The following is a 26,470-nucleotide window of genomic DNA, read 5'->3' as shown; positions in this document are numbered from 1 at the left end:
GATCTGAAGTGGATCAGTTCCACTTTCCCGCTTTCTCCCCATAACCCTTAATTCCTTTGTCTACCAAAAACCTATCTACCCGTGTCTTAAATATATTTAGCGAGGCAGCCTCCACCACATCAACGGGCAGAGAATTCCAGAGATTCACCACCCTTTGAGTGAAGAAGTTCCTCCTCAACTCTGATCTAAACTGCCCCCCCCACCACCCCCGTTATCTTGAGGCTGTGCCCTCTAGTTCTGCTATCCTTTCTAAGCGGCAAGAATCTCTCTACCTCTACCCTATCCATCCCCTTCATTATCTTATACGTCTCTATAAGATCCCCCCTCATCCTTCTAAACTCCACCGAGTACAGACCTAGTCTATTTAGTCTCTCTTCATAGTCCAACCCCCTCATCTGGAAATCCAGGTACACCACATCCACAGGTTCCCCATTGTCCCCTGCACATGCAATGTTCTCAAAGAATTCCACCAAATTAGTCAAACATGACCTGCCCTTCATGAACCCATGCTGCATCTTACCAATGGGACAATTTATGTCCAGATGTCTCGCTATTTCTTCTTTGATGATAGATTCAATCATTCAACTCAATAATCTGATCCCACCTTTCCCTCATATTTTTTGATCTGCTCAAGTGCTATATCTAACTGCTTCTCAAAAACATGTTTTTGCCTCAGCTACTTTCTGTGGTAGTGAATTCCACAGGCTGATCACTCTCTGGTTGAAGAGGTTTCTCCCCATCTCTGTCTTGAACAGTCTATCCCGTATCTTCAGAGTGTGACACCTGGTTTGGACACCCTCACCATCAGGAACATCCTTCCTGCATCCACCCTGTCTATTCCTATTAGAATTTTCCCGTTAGAGGTTTCTATGAGAATCTACCCCCCACCCCCAATATAAACTCCAGTGAATTTAACCCGAACAGACTTACTTCCTCCTCATACGCCACACCAGCCAGCCCAGGAATCAGCCTGGTAAACCTTCACTGCATTCCCTCTGTAGCAAGAACATCCTTTCTCAGATATGGAAACCAAAACTGCACACAATATTCTAGGTATGACCTCACCAAAGCTCTGTTTAATTGCAACGAGACATTCCTGCTCCTGTATGTGAAACCTCTCACAATGAAGGCCAACATACCATTTGTCTTCTTTACCTACTGCACCTGCATGCTTATCTTCAGTGACTGATGCACAAGGACACCCAGGTCAAAGAACAAACAAAGAACAAAGAACAATACAGCACAGGAAACAGGCCCTTCGGCCCTCCAAGCCTGTGCCGCGCATTGGTCCAACGAGACCATTCGTTTGTATCCCTCCATTCCCAGGCTGCTCATGTGACTATCCAAGTAATTCTTAAACGATCCCAGCGTGTCCGCCTCCACCACCCCACTTGGCAGCGCATTCCAGGCTCCCACCCACCCTCTGCGTAAAAATCGTCCCTCTGATATCAGAGTTATACCTCGCCCCTCACCTTCAGCCTGTGACCCCTCATGATCGTCACCTCCGACCTGGGAAAAAGCTTCCCACTGTTCACCCCTATCTATACCCTTCATAATTTTGTACACCTGTATTCGGTCTCCCCTCATTCTCTGTCTTTCCAGGGAGAACAACCCCAGTCTATCCAATCTCTCCTCATAGCTAAGATCATCCATACCAGGCAACATCCTGGTAAACCTTCTCTGCACTCTCTCTAAAGCCTCCACATCCTTCTGGCAGCGCGGCGACCAGAACTGGATGCAGTACTCCAAATGTGGCCTAACCAGTGTTCTATACAGCTGCAACATTAGACTCCAGTTTTTATACTCTATATGCTGCCTTCACCACCTTCTCCACCTGTGCTGCCACTTTCAGGGATTTGTGGACTTGCACACCTAGGTCCCTCTGTATTTCTATACACTTGATGGCTCTGCCATTTATTGTATAACTCCCCCCTACATTAGTTCTTCCAAAATGCATCACCTCACATTTATCTGGATTAAATTCCATCTGCCATTTCTCCGCCCAATTTTCCAGCCTATCTGTATCCTGCTGTATTCTCTGACAATGTTCATAGGTCTCACTGTACTTCCCCTCTCCCAATTCAGCTTTTCAGATAGTAATCCATCTTCCTGTTTTAGCTAACAAAGTGGATAACCTCATTTATCCACATTATACTGCATCTGCCATGCATGTGCCCACACACTCAGCCTGTCCAAATCACACTGAAGGATCTCTGTATACTCCTCACAGCTCACCCTCCCAACCAACTTTGTATCATACGCAAATCTGGAAACATTACATTTATTTCCCTTATCTCAATCATTAATATTCATCGTGAATAGCTAGAATCACAACCATTATTTTGTAAATTGAGTTTGTGCCTTTATATGCCCTGTTTATGAACAGAACTCCCACTCACCTTATAAAGGGGCAGCACTCCAAAAGCTAGTGGCTTGTGCTACCAAATAAATGTGTTGGACTTTAACCTGGGGTTGTGAGACTTCTTACTGTGTTTACCCCAGTCCAATGCTGGCATCTCCACAGCATATTTTAGAGAATAGCAGCCCCTGTGTATGTTTTAGAATCAGGACTGGAGATAAGGTCAGGACTGGGTTCGGGCCAGTGTTAGAATCAGGGGTCAAGGCTGAGATCAGTGATGTCAGAGTCAGGAGTCAGGGTCAGGATCAGGGTCAGGGTCAGAGCTGGGTCCAAGACAGAATCAGAGACTGTCGTTGCATTAATTAATCCACTTTTTTCCTTCTTTCCTTCAGTAATGAGTTTCTTCTTTCCTGTTCAGAGTATATCTCCACAGATTTCAATCCTAGTCAATTAGACAGCTAAATCCTTCCAATGGTCTCAATCTGGGTTACAGATAGACATCTGGTCACACTGTGTGCTCTCAGCAATGTCTTTGGAGATAGCACAGTTAGCAGGCTGTATATCACTGAACAGTACAAAGACAGATTGAGGAAAATCAGACAGTGAGGCAGTATTCAGTAACTCTGGCTACCTTGTGCTACTGTGTGACTCCTGTGGAATCTCAGATCTCAATGGCTTCTGAAATTCTGGAAATGGCACCATCACTGGCGGGGTGGGGGAACGGAGGCGTGGGCTGTGGGGGTGAACGGGGTGGGGCAGGGAAGGGGAAGACAGTGAGGAGAGGGGTAAAAAAAGAGAAGATGGCATCTGAGACAAGAGTTGTGTTTTGTCGTCAGCGTGATTCAGGGTCATTGTATAAAGATCGAGAAATAACAACTGGTTCACTGAGAGAAGAATAGAATGGCTTGATAGTGCCTTTCACTCCCTCAGGGTGCTGTCAAAGCACTTCAAAGAGAAAACAACAACTGCGATACTCACTGAGGCAGACACACTGATTAGGACAGATGTCTTTGGCTGAAGGTCTCCGCCTGGTGTGGAGATGTAACAGTGTGCACGGACAGTGTATGAAGCTTTTTATAATACAGAGATTGAACAGGCTAACAATACATCACTGGGGAGGCGGTGGTACAGTAACATTGTCTCTGAACTAGTAATCTAGACACCCAGGGCAAGATCTGAAGACCCGGGTTCAAATCCCACTGTGGCAAATGGTGAAATTTGAATTCAATTAAAAAATCTGGAATTAAAAGTTTAATGATGATCATGAAACCATTGTTTATAAGTAGAAAAAAGAGCTAACGTTTTGAGTCCAGGTGATTCTTTGTCCGAGCTTTTCTCTACTTATAGATGCTGCAATGCTGCAGAGAGCGTCATCGTTCGGGTATTGGACCCAAACCCCAAATTACATTATGAAGGCAGACGAGATTCCAACAACTTTTCTATTTTGGCTACATGTGAGGATAGGGTGCTTCATTCCAGGAGTAATCCCACTGACAAATTAGGGATCTTTTATAATAAAATAAACTTTATTTAATAACACAGTTTAAGTATGACGCTAACAAATGAAGCAGCTTAACTACTAACAGCTGAACAATAATTAAAAATGAAGAAACAATTTCTAACTGAGTGAAAAAAACAGTTCCCTTAAACATAAAAAGCAATACGTATCCATTGTACACTATCATCCCACAGTATCATCTGACCAATCCCGGGCACATTTCTCTAGTAGATGTTTGGCTGAGTGAACCACTCGTTCTGGCAGCCGTTTGACTGTGGATATAGGGGGCTGCTTGTGGAACGTTCAAAGTCCTGTGTGTGTGCAAACTTCCAAAATTCAGTGGAGCAGAATTGGCGAGCACTGTCTGTCACGAGTCTTGGTAGATGCCATGTGTGGCAAAGTGTTTCTTCGGCCTGATGATGACTGTGTTTGGCTGCTGGTCAAATTCAACCATACAACACTCAAATATTCTTTACCATTTCACTCCAAGGTGTCAACTGCTGTGAGTGCCCATGGGGAGGTCCCGGACCTCACAGAATTGCAGCTGTTCTTTTGCTTGATGGGATTTGAGTGCATTGCACAGTGCACACCTGGAAACTTCCCTTTCCGTGTCAGTGTCCATGGAGGGCCAGAACATCGACCTCTGGCCCTGTATGTAGTTGCTTCCAACCCAGGGTGGTCCTGGTGCAGTTATTGGGTGCGGTACCTCAGGAGAGCAGTGGGGCTGATGAATCATTGGCCAAGCAGTATCAGCCCCTCCTGCCCGGCCAGTTCATCCTTGATGATGAAGAATGTACAGAGCTGGTGGGGAAGCTCCCTTGAGGATCCTGGCCAGCTCCTCATGATGATGTTGTGCAGTTGTATGAATGTGATGTCCACCTGTAAGGCATCTTTGAGTTCCTGGATCCTGTGAGAGGACAGCATCTTTATTGTCATGGTGTGTATGTCTTCCTCACAAACTGTCTGGTCTGAAGGCTTTGGAAAGGGCATCAGCCGATAACAGCTCCTTACCATGTTTGTAGATGATGCTGAGGTTGTAAAGTTGCCTTTAACATTCTGCACTGCAGTCATGCAGACACAGTGTGATGAGGGTTTTTAAAGGAGAGGTCGGTGATCAGTTTCAGCAGTTCCAGATAGCAAGTCATGAAATTTCTGACAGACGAAGCCTAAAGCAAGAAATACCTTCTCGATCTGAGTGTAACGAGTCTCAAAGAGCAAAGAACAAAGAAAATTACAGCACACAAACAGGCCCTTCGGCCATCCAAGCCTGCACTGGCCATGCTGCCCGACTTAATTAAAACCCCCTACACTACCGGGGACCATATCCCTCTATTCCCATCTCAATGTCAGTGAGGGCCCTTGAAGCAAAGACTATCGGTCTTTCATTCTGGATACAGACTGTGCCATGCTGGAAAGGGTCTGCTGAGATAAGTACGAGGTTTGAACATTAAAGGCTGACTGGCGGCAGAGGGAAGCTGCTCTGATTCCCATCAGCTGCATTTTGCAGAATGATTCCACTTGCCACTTGTTTTGCAATGTTTACCATACATAGAGCACGTTGGTCTATTCTGAGGGTGATAGCCACTGCAGTTGGGGCAGGGCGAGCTTTGGACTATGAAAAGTTTCCTGCCTAAAATGCTTTTTTCTGACTGTTTGTGTAACAGACAGATAGTAATGGCTGTTTGTCATATTAAATCTTTTTCTTACAGCAGTTGCTTGTAGACAAGATCACTGTGCACAGTGATGACTATTCGATCCCTTACTAACTCATCAATAAGGGTGCCAAATTTTCATTTCTGAGCTAAGATTTTCAATAATGCCATATAGGATTGTATTGCTTCATCTGCTCTTTGGTCTGTTGAATGAAACACGTATCTGTGGAGTATTACATTCTTCACTGAAAGGCAAACGTTCTCACATTTTCGTGGAATTATTTTAGGATCTTCTTTCTTTTCCTCCATTTGGAAAACAAATGATTCGAATTTCTCAATAGGCTCAGGGCTCACTAATGTCACTAAGATGTAATCTTGCACTTTGTTGACTTGTCAGATAGGCCAGCACCACAGTAAATACATCATTCCTTCTCAAAATCCCTTGCCTGATTGTCTGCAAAGTTTTCATAATAAACAAGCAGGACAATGCAGTGAAGTCCATGTGCCATCCTGCCAACCTCTGACACCAGGTAGAAATATTGGCTTCCCAAACACTGGGAACAGGGACTTGTAACAAACAATATTTACTCACTAGCACAGAAATTACTCCATGCTTGTATTCGGCCCACACCTCATCACATGACCCTTTTAGTAGCTGTGTCTTCACCTCATCATGTGCCTACTCAGTTCACAGTTCCCCTTCCCTTGGATATCTTATCCAGGCCCAATAGTTATATTTAAAAAGTAGCTTATTCAACCTAACTTTCTTGAATTCAGACACAGTAAGCTTATTCACTACTAAAAAGGAGAAATGGTAAAAGAGCATTCGACTGAGTGGCATCAAGCAACCTTAGCAAAACTGGAATCAATGGGTATCAGGGGCAAACTCTCCACTGGTTGGAGTCATACCTGGCACAAAGGAAGATGGTTGTGGTTCTGGGGGTCAGTCACCTCAGCTCCAGGACATCTCTGCAGGAGTTCCTCAGGGGAGTGTCCTGGACCCAGCCATCTTCAGCTGCTTCATCAATGACCTTCCCTATCGTAAAGTCAGGAGCGGGCATGTTCGTCGATGATTGCACAATGTTCAGCATTATTCGCAATTCCTCAGATACTGAAGCGGTCCATGTTCAAATGTAACAAGATCTGGACAATATCCAGGCTTGGGCTGACAAGTTGCAAGTAACATTTGCGCCACATACATGCCAAGGAATGACCATCTCCAAGAAGAAAGAATCTAACCATCGCCCCTTGACATTCAATGGTATTACCATCACTGAATCCCCCGCTGTCAACATCCTGGGACAGGACTATCCATATAAACCCAGTAGCTATAAGAGCAGATCAGAAGCTAGGAATACGGCAGCAAGTAACTCACCTCCTGACTCCCTGAAGCCTATCTACCATCTACAAGCACAAGTCAGGAGTGTGATGGAATACTCCCCACTTGCCTGGATTGGTGCAGCTCCAATAACATGCAAGAAGCTAGACACCATCCAGGACAAAGCAGCCCCGTTTGATTGCTACCCCATTCACAAACATTCATTCTCTTCACCACCGAATAATAATGGCAGCCATGTGTACCAGCTACAAGATGTACTGCAGGAACTCAGGCTCCTTAGGCAGCACCGTCCAAACCCACAACTTTACCATCTAGAAAGACATGAGCAGCAGGTGCCTGAGAACACCACCACCTAGAGATTCCTTTCCCAGTCACTCATCATCCTGACTTGGAAATGTATCACCTTTCCCTCACTGTCGCTAAGTCAAAATCCTGGAGCTCCCTCCCTAACAGCACTGTGGGTGTACCTACACCACATGGACTGCAGCAGATCAAGATGGAGCTCACCACAACCTTCTGAATCCTTCTGGAACATTGTAACGCCGTCAGGGCTCTTCAGGAGTCAACAACACAGAATCCATGATGGAGTGGACATGCGACCATCTCTGAAGCTAAGCCGTTGCCAGCTCCATCCTCTGTCTTGTCCAAGTGTCACTCTGTCATTACCATTTTCTTGACCTTTGACAGCAACAGGTCCCTATCTGTCCACAATTTAATGTGGGTGGCTGAGACAGGCAGGGTTCCAGGGAATGAAAAGCCAACCCTATGCGACAGGCGTGACAGTATGTTCTGTGGCAGTGGAGAACAGCTCAATGTATCCATATTTGAGGTCTGTGTTCCTGGTCTATGCTGGAAGGTATGTTGTAAGCAGCAAGGCCCATCTCAGCACCCTGGCTGAGACAATAGGCAGCACCAGCTTATCCTCATGGAAAAGCCCAAACAATGGCTGATGGTTGGACACGATGGTGAAGTGCCATTCATAGCTGTACCGGTGAAATGTCTTCACCGTGTGGGTGACTGCTTCCCTTGTCGATTTGTGAATACCTTTTCTCTGCACTTGGCCTGAAGTGAATGCAATTGGCTTCTTCATACATCTGTAATTCTGTGGGAAAGAATTGCTCCCACTCTGTACAGCGAGGTGTCACAAGTGATTACTAATAGCTTGTTTGAGTCAAAGTGCACGAGCAATGTCAATGACTAGAAAGCTTGTTTGATTTCGGCAACAGCCTCTTTCTGTATCTCTCCCCACTTCCATCAACGAGGTTGTTAAAAAACTAGTATGGTGGGGCCAGAATGTTGATACATTTGGCAGGAACATTCTGTAGTAATTGTCCAGCCCTAGAAAGGACTTCAGTTCGGTCACATTCCTGGGCAACAACTCTCCCATAATGGCCTTATTGTTGCTAAGGTAGCCTCAGAGTGGCTGAGACTCCAGGACTGTCCTTCCTTCTGGAGATGATTGAATATCTTTTGTCTGATGGCAGTGGCCACTATGCCTCACAGGTCTTGATCTCAGAGTCACACGGTTCTATTTTCTAGAGGTAGGAGAGGCACAGATGGGATAGATCGTAAGAATCTTTTCCCCATGGCAGAGGTGTCTTAAGACCAGAGGGTAAAGGTTTAAAGTGAGGAGTAAGTGGTTTAGAGGGGATCTTAGGAAATTTCTTTTCACCCAGAGGATGCTGGAAATATGGAGCATGCTGCCTGGGAGGGTGCTGGATGCAGGAACTGTCGCAACATTTAAGAAGCGTCTGGATGAGCACTTAAATCACCAAAGCATAGCAGACTGTGGACCAAGTGCTGGTAAATGGGATTAGTGTAGATTGTTTTTTGATGGTTGGCATAGACATGTTGGGCCGAAGGGCCTGTTTCTATGTTGTATGACTCTATGAGGGGGATTTTCCAGCTTTGCTTGCCCCAGGACCAGAAATTCTCACCCAATGTCAACAGATATTTGCATGGTCTATGGCTCGTCCGCTACAATTCCCATGATGGAAGGCTGGGAAACTTCAGCTCTATGACTCTAACTAGATTGCCAAATATTCCTTTCTTATTACACAGTATCCAGTCTACAGTTGCCTGTTCTCTAGTTGGTTCTTCAATGCACTGGTCCAGAAAATCATCCCAAAAGACATAGGAGCAGAATTAGGCCATTCAGCCCATCAAATCTGCTCCGTGATCCAATCATGGCTGGTATGACTCTCATCCCCATTCTCTTTCCTTCTCCCTGGAACCCTTGATCCCCTTATTGATCAAGAATCTATCTATCTCTGTCTTAAAGCCACTCAATGACCTGGCCTCTGCAGCCCTCTGTGGCAATGAGTTCCACAGATTCACCACCCTCTGGCTGAAGAAATTTCCATATACACTCCAAGACAGTTCTCTCTGAACAGGCACCGGAGTGTGGTGACTAAGGGAATTTCACAGAAACTTCATTGCAGTGTTAATGTAAGACTACTTGTGATGTTGATAAATGAACTTATTTAAACATTAAGAATTCCTCCTCTAAGATACTGCAACTAATTTGATTTGTCCAATCTATATACAGATTAAAATCACCTATAATTACAGATATTCCTGTATCACATGCATTATTTCCTACGTGATACATTTCTAACACCACCACTGCAGTTGGGGGTTTATATACAACCCCCATTAACATTTTTGCCCCTTTGTGTTTCTCACACAGATTCCACATTGTCAGAGATCTCTTTGCTCAGGATGGTGTTCATTTCCTCTTTGACCAGCAATGCAACACCACCGCCTTTACCTTCCTACATACTAAATACCCCTGAATGTTCAATTCCCATCCCTGGTCACCTTGCAGCCATGTCTCTGTAATCCTTACTGGATCATACCCGTTTACATCTATTTGATCGTGCTGAATGGCAGAGCAGACTCGACGGGCTGAATGGTCTACTTTTATTCCTATTCCTAATTCTTGATCAATTCCTATTTCTTGTGTTCTTGTAACCTTCAACCAATAGCATCCAAATTGGATTAACTGGTAGTTTATGCCTGTGACATTTTACCGCTGTGGCCACACATCAGAAATACCCCTGAGATATGAAAGGTGTCATTATTCTATTTCCATGATGTCATCTCTTTCTATTCTACCAGCAGTGAAGAGATTAAATGTCCTTAATGCCTGTGCTCAGTGATTCGATTTCCTTCCTGCTCTGTTCAGGATTCCTGCTAGCTTCTTACCCCAGGTATCTGTGTCCTCTGTCCTTCCTGACCGAACATATCCTGCCAGTGATGTACCAGAGCTTCGTATTCCTGAGTCTGCTTGAGGTTTCTCAGAGATGGAGTGTGGATAGTTATCGCAGGGTTCATCCCTCACCAGGTCCCATCATTCTGCATCTTCAGGGAGGTTTGATAGGCTGCAGGTTCCTACTATATCTTCTGGACAAGCTTGGCAGGGTCCTTGATGAATAATGAAACTCACTCCTGATCAAGTGCAAGACAGATTTTGAGTTTTTCTGTGAGTTTAATGTAGGTTGTATTTTTGAATGGTGTTTTTTTGGTTTTGCAGAGTGTGGATTGATATTGTGATTTGAAGCTCAGTCTGGAATATTTGTTGAATCTTTGAGTTTTAGTATTCACATTGATGGATTTTGCTGTTATCTCTCTCTCTCATTAGCAGCTTTATGGTCTTGTGTAGTTTGCAAATCCTGAGGCTGCAGGAGAAGGTTCAGTATTAAACAGCTTGTGGGTTATTCCCCTGAATTCTCACCTCTTTGTCTGTCTCTTAAAAGAGGAGAAAGGTCATGATGAATACTAAATTCATAAATGAAAGTCATTTGTCAGCGTGATTTCAATGGGTGCGGATTTATTTTTACCTAGTGATTGAATCACTCCCATTGGGAGCTCCTTGCAGGACTGTTCTCAATCTGTCAAACTTACTTCCACTCATTTCAAACATAAAGATCTGCTTATTGCCTCTGCACGCATGTGCAATTTACATACATCATTAATAAACAAAATCTCCATCAGTCAGGCTCCCGTGAGATGAAGCCAAGCTGAAAACTGGAAAGGAGGTGATAGCTTCTGAGCGTGTCTGCAAAGAACCAAATAACTCAGATACCACTCACTGAAGGAAGATTCTTGAGAAGAATCCTTGCAAGTAACTCCAACAATGTCCTGATCTTACTTAACCTCTGGAAATAGCATGTGAAGTAAATTTCCAACAAAAGGGGTAACGACCTCCAGCAAGATCGTTTCTAGAGTAAGGAGCTAAAGAATCCAAAATATATCTACAGTAACAGACAGTGGCAGCACTGACTATACACCAGAGAAACAGCAGAAACAATGGGTGAATCACACCAACAGTGCAGAGCAGGGGGTGAATCACACCAACAGTGCAGAGCAGCGAGTGAATCATAGCAACAGTGCAGAGCAGGGGGTGAATCGCAGCAACAGTGCAGAGCAGGGGGTGAATCACAGCAACAGTGCAGAGCAGCGAGTGAATCATAGCAACAGTGCAGAGCAGGGGGTGAATCGCAGCAACAGTGCAGAGCAGGGGGTGAATCGCAGCAACAGTGCAGAGCAGGGGGTGAATCGCAGCAACAGTGCAGAGCAGCGAGTGAATCATAGCAACAGTGCAGAGCAGGGGGTGAATCGCAGCAACAGTGCAGAGCAGCGAGTGAATCATAGCAACAGTGCAGAGCAGGGGGTGAATCGCAGCAACAGTGCAGAGCAGCGAGTGAATCATAGCAACAGTGCAGAGCAGAGGGTGAATTGCAGCAACAGTGCAGAGCAGCGAGTGAATCATAGCAACAGTGCAGAGCAGGGGGTGAATTGCAGCAACAGTGCAGAGCAGCGAGTGAATCACAGCAATAGTGCAGAGCAGGGGGTGAATCACAGCAACACGGCAGAGCAGGGGGTGAATCACAGCAACAGTGCAGAGCAGGGGGTGAATCGCAGCAACAGTGCAGAGCAGGGGGTGAATCGCAGCAACAGTGCAGAGCAGGGGGTGAATCGCAGCAACAGTGAAGAGCAGCGAGTGAATCACAGCAACAGTGAAGAGCAGGGGGTGAATTGCAGCAACAGTGCAGAGCAGGGGGTGAATCACAGCAACAGTGAAGAGCAGGGGGTGAATCGCAGCAACAGTGCAGAGCAGGGGGTGAATCGCAGCAACAGTGCAGAGCAGGGGGTGAATCGCAGCAACAGTGAAGAGCAGCAAGTGAATCACAGCAACAGTGCAGAGCAGGGGGTGAATCACAGCAACAGTGCAGAGCAGCGAGTGAATCACAGCAACAGTGCAGAGCAGGGGGTGAATCGCAGCAACAGTGCAGAGCAGGGGGTGAATCATAGCAACAGTGCAGACCAGGGGGTGAATCACAGCAACAGTGCAGAGCAGCGAGTGAATCACAGCAACAGTGCAGAGCAGGGGGTGAATCGCAGCAACAGTGCAGAGCAGCGAGTGAATCATAGCAACAGTGCAAAGCAGAGGGTGAATCACAGCAACAGTGCAGAGCAGGGGGTGAATCATAGCAACAGTGCAGAGCAGGGGGTGAATTGCAGCAACAGTGCAGAGCAGCGAGTGAATCACAGCAATAGTGCAGAGCAGGGGGTGAATCACAGCAACACGGCAGAGCAGGGGGTGAATCACAGCAACAGTGCAGAGCAGGGGGTGAATCGCAGCAACAGTGCAGAGCAGGGGGTGAATCGCAGCAACAGTGCAGAGCAGGGGGTGAATCGCAGCAACAGTGAAGAGCAGCGAGTGAATCACAGCAACAGTGAAGAGCAGGGGGTGAATTGCAGCAACAGTGCAGAGCAGGGGGTGAATCGCAGCAACAGTGCAGAGCAGGGGGTGAATCGCAGCAACAGTGAAGAGCAGCAAGTGAATCACAGCAACAGTGCAGAGCAGGGGGTGAATCGCAGCAACAGTGCAGAGCAGCAAGTGAATCACAGCAACAGTGCAGAGCAGGGGGTGAATCGCAGCAACAGTGCAGAGCAGGGGGTGAATTGCAGCAACAGTGCAGAGCAGCGAGTGAATCACAGCAACAGTGCAGAGCAGGGGGTGAATCGCAGCAACAGTGCACAGCAGGGGGTGAATCACAGCAACAGTGCAGAGCAGAGGGTGAATTGCAGCAACAGTGAAGAGCAGCGAGTGAATCACAGCAACAGTGCAGAGCAGCGAGTGAATCGCAGCAACAGTGCAGAGCAGCGAGTGAATCACAGCAACAGTGCAGAGCAGCGAGTGAATCACAGCAACAGTGAAGAGCAGCGAGTGAATCGCAGCAACAGTGCAGAGCAGCGAGTGAATCACAGCAACAGTGCAGAGCAGGGGGTGAATCGCAGCAACAGTGCAGAGCAGGGGGTGAATCACAGCAACAGTGCAGAGCAGGGGGTGAATCGCAGCAACAGTGCAGAGCAGCGAGTGAATCACAGCAACAGTGCAGAGCAGGGGGTGAATCACAGCAACAGCGCAGAGCAGGGGGTGAATCACAGCAACAGTGCAGAGCAGAGGGTGAATTGCAGCAACAGTGCAGAGCAGCGAGTGAATCGCAGCAACAGTGCAGAGCAGGGGGTGAATCACAGCAACAGTGCAGAGCAGAGGGTGAATTGCAGCAACAGTGAAGAGCAGCGAGTGAATCACAGCAACAGTGCAGAGCAGGGGGTGAATCGCAGCAACAGTGCAGAGCAGCGAGTGAATCGCAGCAACAGTGCAGAGCAGGGGGTGAATCACAGCAACAGTGCAGAGCAGCGAGTGAATCACAGCAACAGTGCAGAGCAGCGAGTGAATCACAGCAACAGTGCAGAGCAGGGGGTGAATCGCAGCAACAGTGCAGAGCAGCGAGTGAATCGCAGCAACAGTGCAGAGCAGGGGGTGAATCGCAGCAACAGTGCAGAGCAGCGATTGAATCACAGCAACAGTGCAGAGCAGGGGGTGAATCACAGCAACAGCGCAGAGCAGAGGGTGAATTGCAGCAACAGTGCAGAGCAGCGAGTGAATCACAGCAACAGTGCAGAGCAGAGGGTGAATTGCAGCAACAGTGAAGAGCAGCGAGGGAATCACAGCAACAGTGAAGAGCAGAGGGTGAATCGCAGCAACAGTGCAGAGCAGGGGGTGAATTGCAGCAACAGTGCAGAGCAGCGAGTGAATCGCAGCAACAGTGCAGAGCAGCGAGTGAATCACAGCAACAGTGCAGAGCAGAGGGTGAATTGCAGCAACAGTGCAGAGCAGCGAGTGAATCGCAGCAACAGTGCAGAGCAGGGGGTGAATCACAGCAACAGCGCAGAGCAGCGAGTGAATCACAGCAACAGTGAAGAGCAGAGGGTGAATCGCAGCAACAGTGCAGAGCAGCGAGTGAATCATAGCAACAGTGCAGAGCAGCGAGTGAATCGCAGCAACAGTGCAGAGCAGCGAGTGAATCACAGCAACAGTGCAGAGCAGAGGGTGAATTGCAGCAACAGTGCAGAGCAGGGGGTGAATCACAGCAACAGTGCAGAGCAGCGAGTGAATCACAGCAACAGTGCAGAGCAGCGAGTGAATCGCAGCAACAGTGCAGAGCAGGGGGTGAATCGCAGCAACAGTGCAGAGCAGGGGGTGAATCACAGCAACAGTGCAGAGCAGGGGGTGAATCACAGCAACAGTGCAGAGCAGGGGGTGAATCACAGCAACAGTGCAGAGCAGCGAGTGAATCACAGCAACAGTGCAGAGCAGGGGGTGAATTGCAGCAACAGTGCAGAGCAGCGAGTGAATCACAGCAACAGTGCAGAGCAGGGGGTGAATCGCAGCAACAGTGCAGAGCAGCGAGTGAATCACAGCAACAGTGCAGAGCAGCGAGTGAATCACAGCAACAGTGCAGAGCAGCGAGTGAATCACAGCAACAGCGCAGAGCAGGGGGTGAATCACAGCAACAGTGAAGAGCAGGGGGTGAATCGCAGCAACAGTGCAGAGCAGGGGGTGAATCGCAGCAACAGTGCAGAGCAGGGGGTGAATCGCAGCAACAGTGCAGAGCAGCGAGTGAATCACAGCAACAGCGCAGAGCAGGGGCTGAATCACAGCAACAGTGAAGAGCAGGGGGTGAATCGCAGCAACAGTGCAGAGCAGGGGGTGAATCACAGCAACAGTGAAGAGCAGGGGGTGAATTGCAGCAACAGTGCAGAGCAGGGGGTGAATCGCAGCAACAGTGCAGAGCAGGGGGTGAATCACAGCAACAGTGCACAGCAGCGAGGGAATCACAGCAACAGTGAAGAGCAGAGGGTGAATTGCAGCAACAGTGCAGAGCAGCGAGTGAATCACAGCAACAGTGCAGAGCAGGGGGTGAATCGCAGCAACAGCGCAGAGCAGCGAGTGAATCACAGCAACAGTGCAGAGCAGGGGGTGAATCACAGCAACAGTGAAGAGCAGCGAGGGAATCACAGCAACAGTGCAGAGCAGGGGGTGAATCGCAGCAACAGTGCAGAGCAGCGAGTGAATCACAGCAACAGTGCAGAGCAGGGGTGAATCACAGCAACAGTGCAGAGCAGGGGGTGAATCACAGCAACAGTGCAGAGCAGGGGGTGAATCACAGCAACACGGCAGAGCAGGGGTGAATCGCAGCAACAGTGCAGAGCAGCGAGTGAATCACAGCAACAGTGCAGAGCAGGGGGTGAATCGCAGCAACAGTGCAGAGCAGCGAGTGAATCACAGCAACAGTGCAGAGCAGGGGGTGAATCGCAGCAACAGTGCAGAGCAGGGGGTGAATCACAGCAACACGGCAGAGCAGGGGTGAATCACAGCAACAGCGCAGAGCAGGGGGTGAATCACAGCAACAGTGCAGAGCAGGGGGTGAATCGCAGCAACAGTGCACAGCAGGGGGTGAATCACAGCAACAGTGCAGAGCAGGGGTGAATCGCAGCAACAGTGCAGAGCAGGGAGTGACAGAGTTCAATGCCAATCCAGCACCCATATTGGTAATGAGAAAACAAGGTGAGTGTCCCTTTGACTGGCAAGGCAAGCAGAATGGGAAAGGAGAATCTGATTCAGGGTGAAGAAGTGTTGCTATTTCACCCCTACCAGAATCATTTGAAAATATGGATGGTCCTATGCTGAACAATGGTCAGACTAATGGAGGCGGTTTACCCCGTAAAGTAACGCCAAGCAAAGATCACGTTATGACCTTGTTTAATAGTGTTGGGTGAGGGTGAAATTTAATTGGCGCAAAGAAAACAGGGTTCAGCTGATTCACCAATGAATTGTACAGCCGTGCTGAAAATGTGGAACACTAAAAGATGACCTGATCAGGGATCAAATAGTTATTGGTGTTTAGATGAGGATCTCTCTGACTTCCTACAATCTTGGGAAGATGTATATTTAAGTGAAATTGTACAATTGGCTCGACAGTTCAAAGAGCAGCAGCAGAATAGAGCTTTTGTTATGAATGAGATGGGAACTCCCTGAGACAGCCCAATAAAGTCATTCAATTTGTGTGTTCTAAAACAGAAACTATAGCACAGCAGCAACCCAGGAAATGTGTGGAAAAGGCTCTGACCACCATTTTCCAATTTTCACACTGTGGCAGGAAAAGGATCCACAGGTGGGCAGAATGTTGCTCCTGAAGTACACGGTGCCAGCAATCTGGCTGGTTAGACCATTCGAAAGCAGGCTACTGAAAATTTGTATTTACCAAACAGGAGGAGAAATCTGTTAAAGGAATCTCCACTCTAATTGAGGTATATAAGATGCTAAGGGGATTGACAGGGTAGATGTGGAGCGACTGTTTCCCCTTGTTGGGCACTCTAGAACAAGAGGCCGTAGTTTTAGGGTGAGGTGTGACAGATTTAAAACAGGAATGAGTAGGAGTTACTTCACTGAAAGGATAGTGAATCTGTGGAATTCTCTATCCCAGAGAGCAGTGAACGACGGAACACTGAACAAATTTGAGGAGATAGATAGATTCTTAATAAGTAATGGGATGAAGGGTTACGGGGAACGAGCAGAAAGGTGGAGACGAGGTTGAAACAAGATCAGTCATGATCATGTTGAATGGCAGAAAATGCTTGAGGGGTTGAATGGCCTCCTCCTGCTCCTGGTTCTTATATTGTTTGTTCATTACTCCCCCAGACACTCTCACAATCCCACCTTTCCACTGACACCCATCCCTCCCACATTAATACTTCAATATTTCATTCCCTAAATCATGATACCCAGACAAGGTCTTTAATTTATAAGGAAATGTAAGGAAGTTAAACTCTCTATTACATAGAATAACAAAAATTTACTACACAGAGAAAGGGTATTTGCCCTAAAGGTTGGTATCAGTGTTTCTCCGTGACAGAGGTCTCCTACCTACACTTCTGCTTATCCCAATATTCCTCCTTTCCTCACAAAGACCTTATGATTAATACATCAATGTCAGTGAGTCCCACATTCCACTTAATAAATTCCTATAAAATTCTTTATTTCAGCTATTATCTTCAATTTATGCCCTTGAATTCTACATTCACTTCCAACTGGAATCCCTTTCTCGGAGACATGAATTTAAACATAAACTCTTTAAATTTAGATTCAACCTGTCTCAACATGAAACTGAGTTATTTGCTTATTTAGGGGTGGCATTTGTTTAATATCATTTATCACTTTCTGAAGAATGTGCCCTCCTATTCCTTTTGCTATAACTATTGATTTCTTACTGAACATGAAATGTGGATTCCTTATGGAATTCTCGATGGAACAATTCCCTATGGAAAGCAGAATGCTTCTGTAATTCCTTATGGAACATCTCCTTATTGAATCAAGAAACTTTACAGAATTTCTGATGGAACATTTCCTTATGGAACGTTAAATCTTTCATCCTCTTACGAAGATACACCACATAACTGCAAAAGAAGGGACTATAAGTTGCTCTGTTGGGTGTGTTTTGGGATAGTGTAAGATTCAAATCTCTGAGTAGCAAAATGATGGGCCAAATGGTCACTCTGTGCCATGAGCTTTTCTCTGTTCTTTGTTCCAATAAGTAAAAAAGGAAGAAAATGAGATTTTACTCATGCTTCAGCGCTGATATGGGACTCTATAACACCCTGAAACACTCTGCTTCCCGATGCCATGGAGAATTGGAGTGAAACTAGATCCTGGCCTGGGGCTTTCCATTCCTTGTGTTGCTCTGAAATTGGAAAAGTTTCTTCAAACAGTTGAACCTGGGCCTGATCTTGTTAAAATGCAAGACCACGATCACAGGGCTGTTCTTCATTTATTGGACATGGGCATCGCTGGCTAGGCCAGCATTTATTACCCATCCCTAATTGCCTTTTCAGAAGATGGTGGTGAACTGCCTTCTTGAACCGCTATAGTCCATGTAGTGTAGGTAAGTTAGGAAGGAAGTTCCAGGATATTGACCCAGTGACAGTGAAGAAACGGTGATACATTTCCCAGTCAGGATAGTGAGTGATTGGGAGGGGAACGTCTAGGTGGTGGTGTCCCTAGGTACCTGCTGCCCTTGTGCTTCTAGATGGTAGTGGTCGTGGGTTTAACCACTGTCTGAGGAACCTTGGTGTGTTCTGACAGTGCATCTTGTAGATGGTTCACACAGCATCACTATGCATCGGTGGTGGAAGGAACCAGCTGCGCTGCCCAATTGGTGTAGGAACAAATTTTTATGATATTTAATTCTATAAAGCAGTGAGTGCCTGAGATGTTCCCTCCCGTTGAACTTGTTACTGAAATTAATATTCTATTCTGGCACAATGCTGAAACCACAGGCAGCACTGTTGAGGGCATGAATAACTCCTACACGACACCATTTGTGATGAGCTAATTTATTTCATAATAAACACTCAATACAATACACTTATTGTTCAACAACAATCGTCACGCCTACGCTCACTTGTTCAAGGGAACCATGGCAACAATACTGCCAATCAGTGAGTAATAAACCCAAAACTAACCAATTGCTGTCACAACCATGACTGTCGTGAATGAGACCATGCTAATTTCCCATTCTCCAAAGCTGTGAACAGCAAATATACACAGCAACTGGAGTTAACAAAACACCTCATTTCCAGAGTCAATACATCACACTCATTAACTAAACTCATTCTCACCTTGCTTCCTACCATTCACCGTTCCTCAGATACTGAAACTGTCCATATCTAAATGCAGCAATACCCACACAACATCCAGACTGAGACTGATGAGTGCAAAGTAAGGTTCACAGGTGCCAGGCAATGAGCAGGAATGTGGGTTTGAAGATACAATCTGATCAGCCATGATCTTATTGAATGGGGGAGCAGGCTCGAGGAGTCAAGAGGCCTACTCCTGCTCCTAATTCATATGTTTATTTGTTTGTACATATGTCTGGGTAGATTGGACAGAAACTGTTCCCAATGGTGAAAAGATCAAGACACAAGATCCAGAGGACAGAGATTGAAGGTGTTTGAGAAAAGAATCAATGGCAACATGGGGAGGAATTTCACACAGCAAGTGATTCATGTCCAGAATGCTGAGAGCGTGGTGAAGACAGATTTAACAGAGGCTTTCAAAAAGGAATCTAAAGACAGAAAGTGTTCAGGGTTAAAGGGGAAAGGCAGGAGATTGGGATTGGCTGAGTTGTTTTTACTGGGAATGGGCGCAACATGATAGGTTTTCTGTTCCATAACCATTCAACTATAACATCCAGCTTCAAAGGCTGGAGTGCTCCAGATGTTGTGCAAAATGTTGATTCATTGACAGATATTTTGTACAAAACAACACAATTAATATGCAGTGAGGGAACTTCATCAATCCAACTCATAACCAGCGCTGAGCCCTATCCACAGGGAGCTGTGTTCTCACAACAATACAACTCAGCTGCTCATTGGAGATTGATGTGGAGCAATAGAAGAAATCATAAGTCTTTGTGCCAGTCTAATTCTTCTTCTAGATGTGATCATCTACTTTTCAATCAACTCAGTATAGAATCCTCAGTAACTCAATGTTAAAGACATCTTCAGTTACCTCTAGAGTGTAATGACCTGGAAATGGTGATGGCAATGGCTGGACATGCACTCATTGGCTCCTTGTATTTCATCAAATACAATTACTTTACACTGCTGCAAGGTGATGCATTTTAGTAGATCGAATGGGGGCAGGACTTACTCAGTTAATGGGAGGGCAATGGGGAGAGTTACAGAACAAAGAGATCTAGGGGTACATGTTCATAGCTCCTTGAAAGTGGAGTCACAGGTGGACAGAGTGGTGAAGAAGACATTTGGCATGCTTAGTTTCATTGGTCATTGGTCATTATTTCATTGAATACAGGAGTTGGGATGTCTTGTTGAAGTTGTGCAAGGCATTGGTAAGGCCACACTTTGAATACTGTGTACAGTTCTGGTCACCCTATTATAGAAAGGATATTATTAAACTGGAAAGAGTGCAGAAAAGGATTACTAGGATGTTACCAGGACTTGATGGATTGAGTTATAAAGAGAAGTTGAATAGACAGGGGCTTTTTTCTCTGGAGCATTGGAGGTTGAGGGGTGATCTTATAGAGGTCTATAAAATAATGAGGGGCATAGATCAGCTAGATAGTCAATATCTTTTCCCAAAAGTAGGGGAGTCTAAAACCAGAGGGCATAGGTTTAAGATGAGAGGGGAGAGATACAAAAGGGTCCAGAAGGGCAATTTTTTCATACAGAGGGTGATGAGTGTCTGGAACAAGCTGCCAGAGGTAGTAGTAGAGGCGGATACAATTTTCCTTCTCCTCCCCAATTACTCTTCATTCCTCTCCCCCTTTATTCTAGGGGCAGCAGGGGAAGGGTCCAGTCCTAAAGTGTCTGTGTATTTTTCAAATACACAGAGACTGGGTTTTCATTTCCAGTGGATCTATGTCAGCCATGTAAGAATCAGCATTCTGACAATCCAACAGAGTGACTGCTTAGAAATACTGCAGCCTCCGTTAGTGGATTGGGCTGTTCTCAGTCTGATGTTAGCCGGTGATTTTGTTTTAAGAACAGGTTAACGATAAATGATGTTGCTACCATAGACAGGTTTGGGGGTCAGTGATGCAATTGAGCTCATTAGCAAGCCAGTGATTCAGGGAGACAGCCAGTTCTCCTAACATATGTGCTGAAATTGTAGAATCCAACAGTGCAGTGAGAAATTCTGTGCCAATCTTTCCAACCATATGACGATTGAGGAGAGAGCACAGTGGCCTCTCACGAGGTTCCTGGATCACAGCTCACAGAGACCTTGTTCATAACTCACTGAAATTCTCTGTTTTCAATGTCAGTGAAGATCACGCAGTGGAAGGATCTGGGATCGGTGAAGGAAATACTGAGTGCTATTAGAACAAAGAACAATACAGCACAGGAAACAGGCCCTTTGGCCCTCCAAGCCTGCGCCACTCATTGGTCCAACTAGACCATTCTTTTGTATCCTCCATTCCCAGTCTGCTCATGTGACTATCCAGATAAGTCTTAAACAATCCCAGCGTGTCCGACTCCACCACCCTGCAAGGCAGTGCATTCCAAGCCCCCACCACCTTCTGTGTAAAATACGTCCCTCTGATATCTGAGTTAAACCTTGCCCCCCTCACCTTGAACCTGTGACCCCTCGTATTTGTCACTTCTGACCTGGGAAAAGTTTCCCACTGTTCACCCTATCCATACCCCTCATTATTTTATACACCTCTATTAGGTCTCCCCTCATTCTCCATCTTTCCAGGGAGAACAACCCCCGTTTACCCAATCTCTCCTTATAGCTAAGACCCTCCATACCTAGAGGGAAGTCTTGTCATTTACCATCACTGGTCAGAATGGTGGTAGGACTGGAGGGTCTTAATGACATTACTGTTACTAGAGAGGTGGTGCTCGACAGACTGGAGGGGCTGATTGTGGACAAGTCCCCAGGACCGGATGGAATGCATCCGAGGGTTCTGAAAGAAATGGCGGAGGTTATAGTGGATGCCTTGGTGGTTATTTTCCAGACATCGCTGGATTCCAGGGAAGTGCCGGAAGATTGGAAAACGGCTAATGTTACGCCGTTGTTTAAGAAGGGTGCCAGGCAAAAGGCGGGGAATTATAGGCCGGTTAGTTTAACGTCTGTGGTAGGTAAAATGTTAGAATCCGTCATTAAGGAGGAAATTGCGAGGCATCTTGAAGGGAATTGCTTGATAGGGCAGACGCAACACGGTTTCATTAAAGGGAAGTCGTGTCTGACAAATTTACTGGAGTTCTATGAGGATGTGTCTAGGGCAGTGGATAGAGGAGAGCCGGTGGATGTGGTCTTTCTGGATTTTCAGAAGGCATTTGACAAGGTACCTCACAAGAGGTTATTGCAGAAGGTCAGGGGACATGGAGTTGGGGGTAGGGTGTTAGCGTGGATAGAGGATTGGTTGTCAAATAGGAGACAGAGAGTGGGGGTCAATGGGTGCTATTCGGATTGGCGGATGGTGACTAGTGGGGTGCCCCAGGGGTCGGTGCTGGGGCCTCAGCTATTTACCATTTATATAGATGATCTGGAGGAGGGAACCGAGTGCAGGGTGTCGAAATTTGCTGATGACACCAAGATTGGGGGAAAGGCAAATTGTGCGGAGGGTGTGGAGAGTCTGCAGAAGGATCTAGATAGGCTGGGCGAATGGGCCAGGAAATGGCAAATGGAATTTAATGTTGGCAAGTGTGAGGTGGTCCACTTTGGTAGGAAGAATGGTAGGAAGGACTATTACTTACGGGGCGAAAAACTGCAGCAGGCGACGGTGCAGAGGGACCTCGGGGTCCTTGTGCATGAGTCGCAAAAACCCAGCTTGCAGGTGCAGCAGGTGGTCAGGAAGGCGAATGGAATGCTGGCCTTTATAGCGAGGGGGATTGAATATAAAAGTAGGGAGGTCTTGCTGCAGCTGTATAGGGCATTGGTGAGGCCGCAGCTGGAGTACTGTGTGCAGTTTTGGGCGCCGCACCTGCGCAAGGATATTTTGGCCTTGGAGGGAGTGCAGAGGAGGTTTACTAGGCTGATACCGGAGTTGAGGGGGTTGAGCTATGAGGAGAGGCTGAATAAACTAGGCTTGTACTCGTTAGAGTTTAGAAGAATGAGGAGAGATCTCATTGAGACGTATAAGATGATGAATGGGATGGATAGGATAGAGGTGGAGAGACTCTTCCCGCTCAAAAAAGACAGTAGGACTAGGGGGCACAGCCTCAAGATAAAGGGGAGGCGGTTTAGAACGGAGTTGAGGAGGAACTTCTTCACTCAAAGGGTGGTGAATCTCTGGAATTCTCTGCCCGTTGAAGTGGTGGAGGCTGCCTTGCTAAATATTTTTAAGAAGTGGGTTGATGGGTTCTTGATAAGAGAGGGGATTAAGGGTTATGGGGAGAGGGCGGGAAAGTGGAACTGAGCCACGACAGATCAGCCATGATCTTATTGAATGGCGGGGCAGGCTCGAAGGGCTAGATGGCCTACTCCTGCTCCTATTTCTTATGTTCTTATGTTCTTATGAATACTGAAGGTGTTTTCCCTTGCTCAGTACTTCAGGAAGTGAAAGGTTGATTGATTCACAATTTTGAGTGTGGACTGTAAAAGTGAGAAATGCAGCATGATAAAAAGTCTCACTAACAGCCTAGCTCCTGTCTAATAATTCAGTGCATGACTTATATCAACAATTCAGCCTCTTTTCAAGAGGCACTCACATGGTTTCCACATTTCTTAGAGCATTTCTTATAATTTCTTATAATTAATGATATCTTCAACCAGACACACTCTTAGCTATCTCCCCATAACATTCAATGGCATTCCCATCACTGGATCCCCCACTATTGACATCCTGGGAGTTACCATTGACCAGAAACTGGATTGAACCAGCCATGTACAAACATTCAACCTTCCAACAAAAGTTAAAACCTCCACCATCAATGAAACAATTCATTAAGTGCTGATGAGTGTGCATTTCACAATTATTGTAAATGTTGTGATCAATGATCAATTTGTGTGAGAATTATATAGAAATAAATAGGCACAGAGGCGACCAGAGCAGGTCAGAGGCTGGCAATCAGGGATGAATTTCTCTCCTTTTATTAACAATTCATGATCAGGAATTGTTAAAAAGTGAAATTCCAATTGGAATCAATCCTGGGATTTATTTTGCTAAACAGCTTCTGTGTTAATAATAACTTATCTCTTTGATAGTCTAGATCGTGTCTAATTGTTCATTATCAGAATAAATTTGTCTGGCATGTACCAAACCAAAAATCCACAGGTTTTACCTCCTCCTCCTTACACAGTCCCTGGCGACGGAGGATGATTTGCTCCCACTTCAGTTCTGAGATGGATGATAATCCACTGCACAATCTGCAGACTCTGCTACAAGCAGGACAGGTGCTGTTTGGAGGACTGGATAGACCAGTTTGGAGGTTTGTGAACTTTCTCTGACACCTCAAATTCACATTACATTCCCAAGGGAGTTTCTCAATCTTTGGTGCCTTTCTAAATGAATCTTCTCCATTCTGCTGAAAAAAGAGATACATTGTTGAAGCTTTTCACCTTGTACTCATCAAGACAGATAGTCAAGAATTCCAATCTGATAGGAAAAAACAGTTCAGACTACCGAAGAAAATGGGGTGCTGATTAGTTGGCAAATCTGCTCTGACGTGTTGAAGAATCAGGGTGGTGAATGCACCAGGAAATAACTGTCCGCTATGTTTTAATTTATACAAAAAGTTCAAAGCCTAGATATGTACCATTTGGCTGCAGAGGACAGGACTCTCCATATGAACATCTGTATCTGCAACAAGAATGGATGAGTCACATCGTGAACCTGACTGTCAATCACAAATTGTTTATATAATTCCAATCAGAATTATTCAGCAAGTACTGTCCAATCACAGAATCATTTCTAACATTAGATGTAATGGGCGGGATCATCTGTTCAGTCCAACGCAATTAGGCATGAACAATAAATGCTGGCTCAGACAGCGGTGCCCACATCCTGTGAAGGAATTACCCTTCCTGGCTAACCGGAGATAGACTGGGCATTGTTAGGGTGGGAACTGGCAGCCTCAGGCCCGTTGATGAGTTTGAAATGTAGTGAGTGATGATCTGATCCCAGTAGCCGTTATCCCACAGATTGGTTTTGATGATGTACCGTATTCAGCATCAGGCTTGCACAGTGAGCAAATGGCTCGGGCCCTATTTACTGGGTTGCTGATAAGGTTCAGTAAATACAGACAATAGCGATGTGTCTATATCAGAATGAGACGCTGATACGGTGGAAATGCCAATGATCTCTTTGAAAGGTTAAAATTAAAAGTTAATGTTTATTTATCAGTCACAATTAGGCTTACATTCACATTGCAACAAAGTTACTGTGAAAATCCCCTAGTCGCCACACTCCGGCACCTGTTCGGGTACACTGAGTGCGAATTTAGTATGGCCAATTCACCTCACCTGCACATCTTTGGACTGTGGGAGGAAACTGGAGCACCCAAAGGAAACCCACGCAGACACGGGTAGGATGTGCAAACTCCACACAGTCACCCAAGACAGGAATCGAACCTGGGTCCCTGACATTGTGAAGCAGCAGTGCTGACCACTGTGTCGCCCCCATCAGTGAACATCAGGTTAAGCCCATCGGGTACATCAGTGAAAGGGTAGCAATATCAAACAAACACGTGGACACTGCATTGCTGTCATTTTTTTTTATATTTGATTTATTATTGTCACATGCACTTTTAAGTGTCACGTGAAATTTTTTTTTGCGCTATACATACAAAGCATATCGTACATGGAAAAGGAAAGGAGAGGGTGTAGAACATAGTGTTACAGTCATAGCTAGGATGTAGAGAAAGATCAACTTAATGGCAGCAGGGAAGAAGCTGTTCTTGAATCAATGGGGACATGACCTCAAACTTTTGTATCTTTTTCCCAATGGAAGAAGGTGGAAAAGTGCATGTCCAGGGTGTGTGGGGTCCTTGATAATGCTGGCTGGTTTACTGAGGCAGCAGGAAGTGTAGACACAGTCGATGGATGGGAGGTTGGTTTGTGTGATGGACTGGCCTTTGTTCACAATCCTTTATAGTTTCTTGTGGTCTTGGGCAGAGCAGCAGCCATACCAAGCTGTGATACAACCAGAAAGAATGCATTCCATGCCATATCTGTAAAAGCTTGTGAGAGTCGTAGCAGACACGCCGAATTTCCTTAGTCTTCTGCGAAACTAGAGGCATTGGTGGGCTTTCTTAACTATAAGAAGTCTCATAACCCCAGGTTACAGTCCAACAGGTTTATTTGGTGGCATGAGCTCTCAGAGCGCTGCCCTTCATCCGGTGAGTGGAGGATTGGGTTCACAAACAGGGCTCATAGAGACACAAACTCAATTTACAAGGTAATGGTTGAAAAGTGAGTCTTAACAGGTAAAAAAATCTTTATAAGTGCAGACAATGTGAGTGGAGAGAGGGTTAAGTACAGGTTAAAGAGGCGTGAATTGTCTCAAGCCATGACAGTTAGTGAGATTTCGCTAGCCCAGGTATGTCGTGTGGGTTACAGGTAATGTGATATGAACCCAATACTTTCATAGGCATACATTAACACTACATGAAGTTATTGTGAAAATCGCTTAGTCGCCACACTCCAGTACCTGTTCGGGTACACTGAGGGAGAATTTAGCTTGACCAATGCACCTAACCAATGTGTATTTCAGACCGTGGGACGAAACTGGAGAACCCAGAGG

The 26,470-nt window shown here is 46.0% G+C and overlaps 1 protein-coding gene across 2 annotated transcripts in view; it reads left to right on the top strand.

Annotated features, from left to right (window-relative positions):
- The window catches only part of LOC145341299 (G-protein coupled receptor 22-like), a 131,739-nt gene that overhangs the window by 15,991 nt on the left and 89,278 nt on the right, over positions 1-26,470 (top strand). The window contains exon 1 of one of the 2 annotated variants that reach the window (XM_080186220.1): positions 24,112-24,158. The exons of the other annotated variant lie outside the window; for it this stretch is intronic. The gene's annotated coding sequence lies outside the window, so the exon portion shown is untranslated. Of the gene's footprint in view, positions 1-24,111; positions 24,159-26,470 lie in introns of those variants that run through there. 2 annotated transcript variants of the gene reach the window in all.

Source organism: Carcharhinus amblyrhynchos, chromosome 3 (genome assembly GCF_965287045.1).
Source record: "Carcharhinus amblyrhynchos chromosome 3, sCarAmb.v2.hapA, whole genome shotgun sequence".
NCBI lineage: Eukaryota > Metazoa > Chordata > Chondrichthyes > Carcharhiniformes > Carcharhinidae > Carcharhinus > Carcharhinus amblyrhynchos.
Note: the sequence above shows the minus strand (reverse complement) of the source record. Positions and strands in the feature narration are given on the sequence as shown.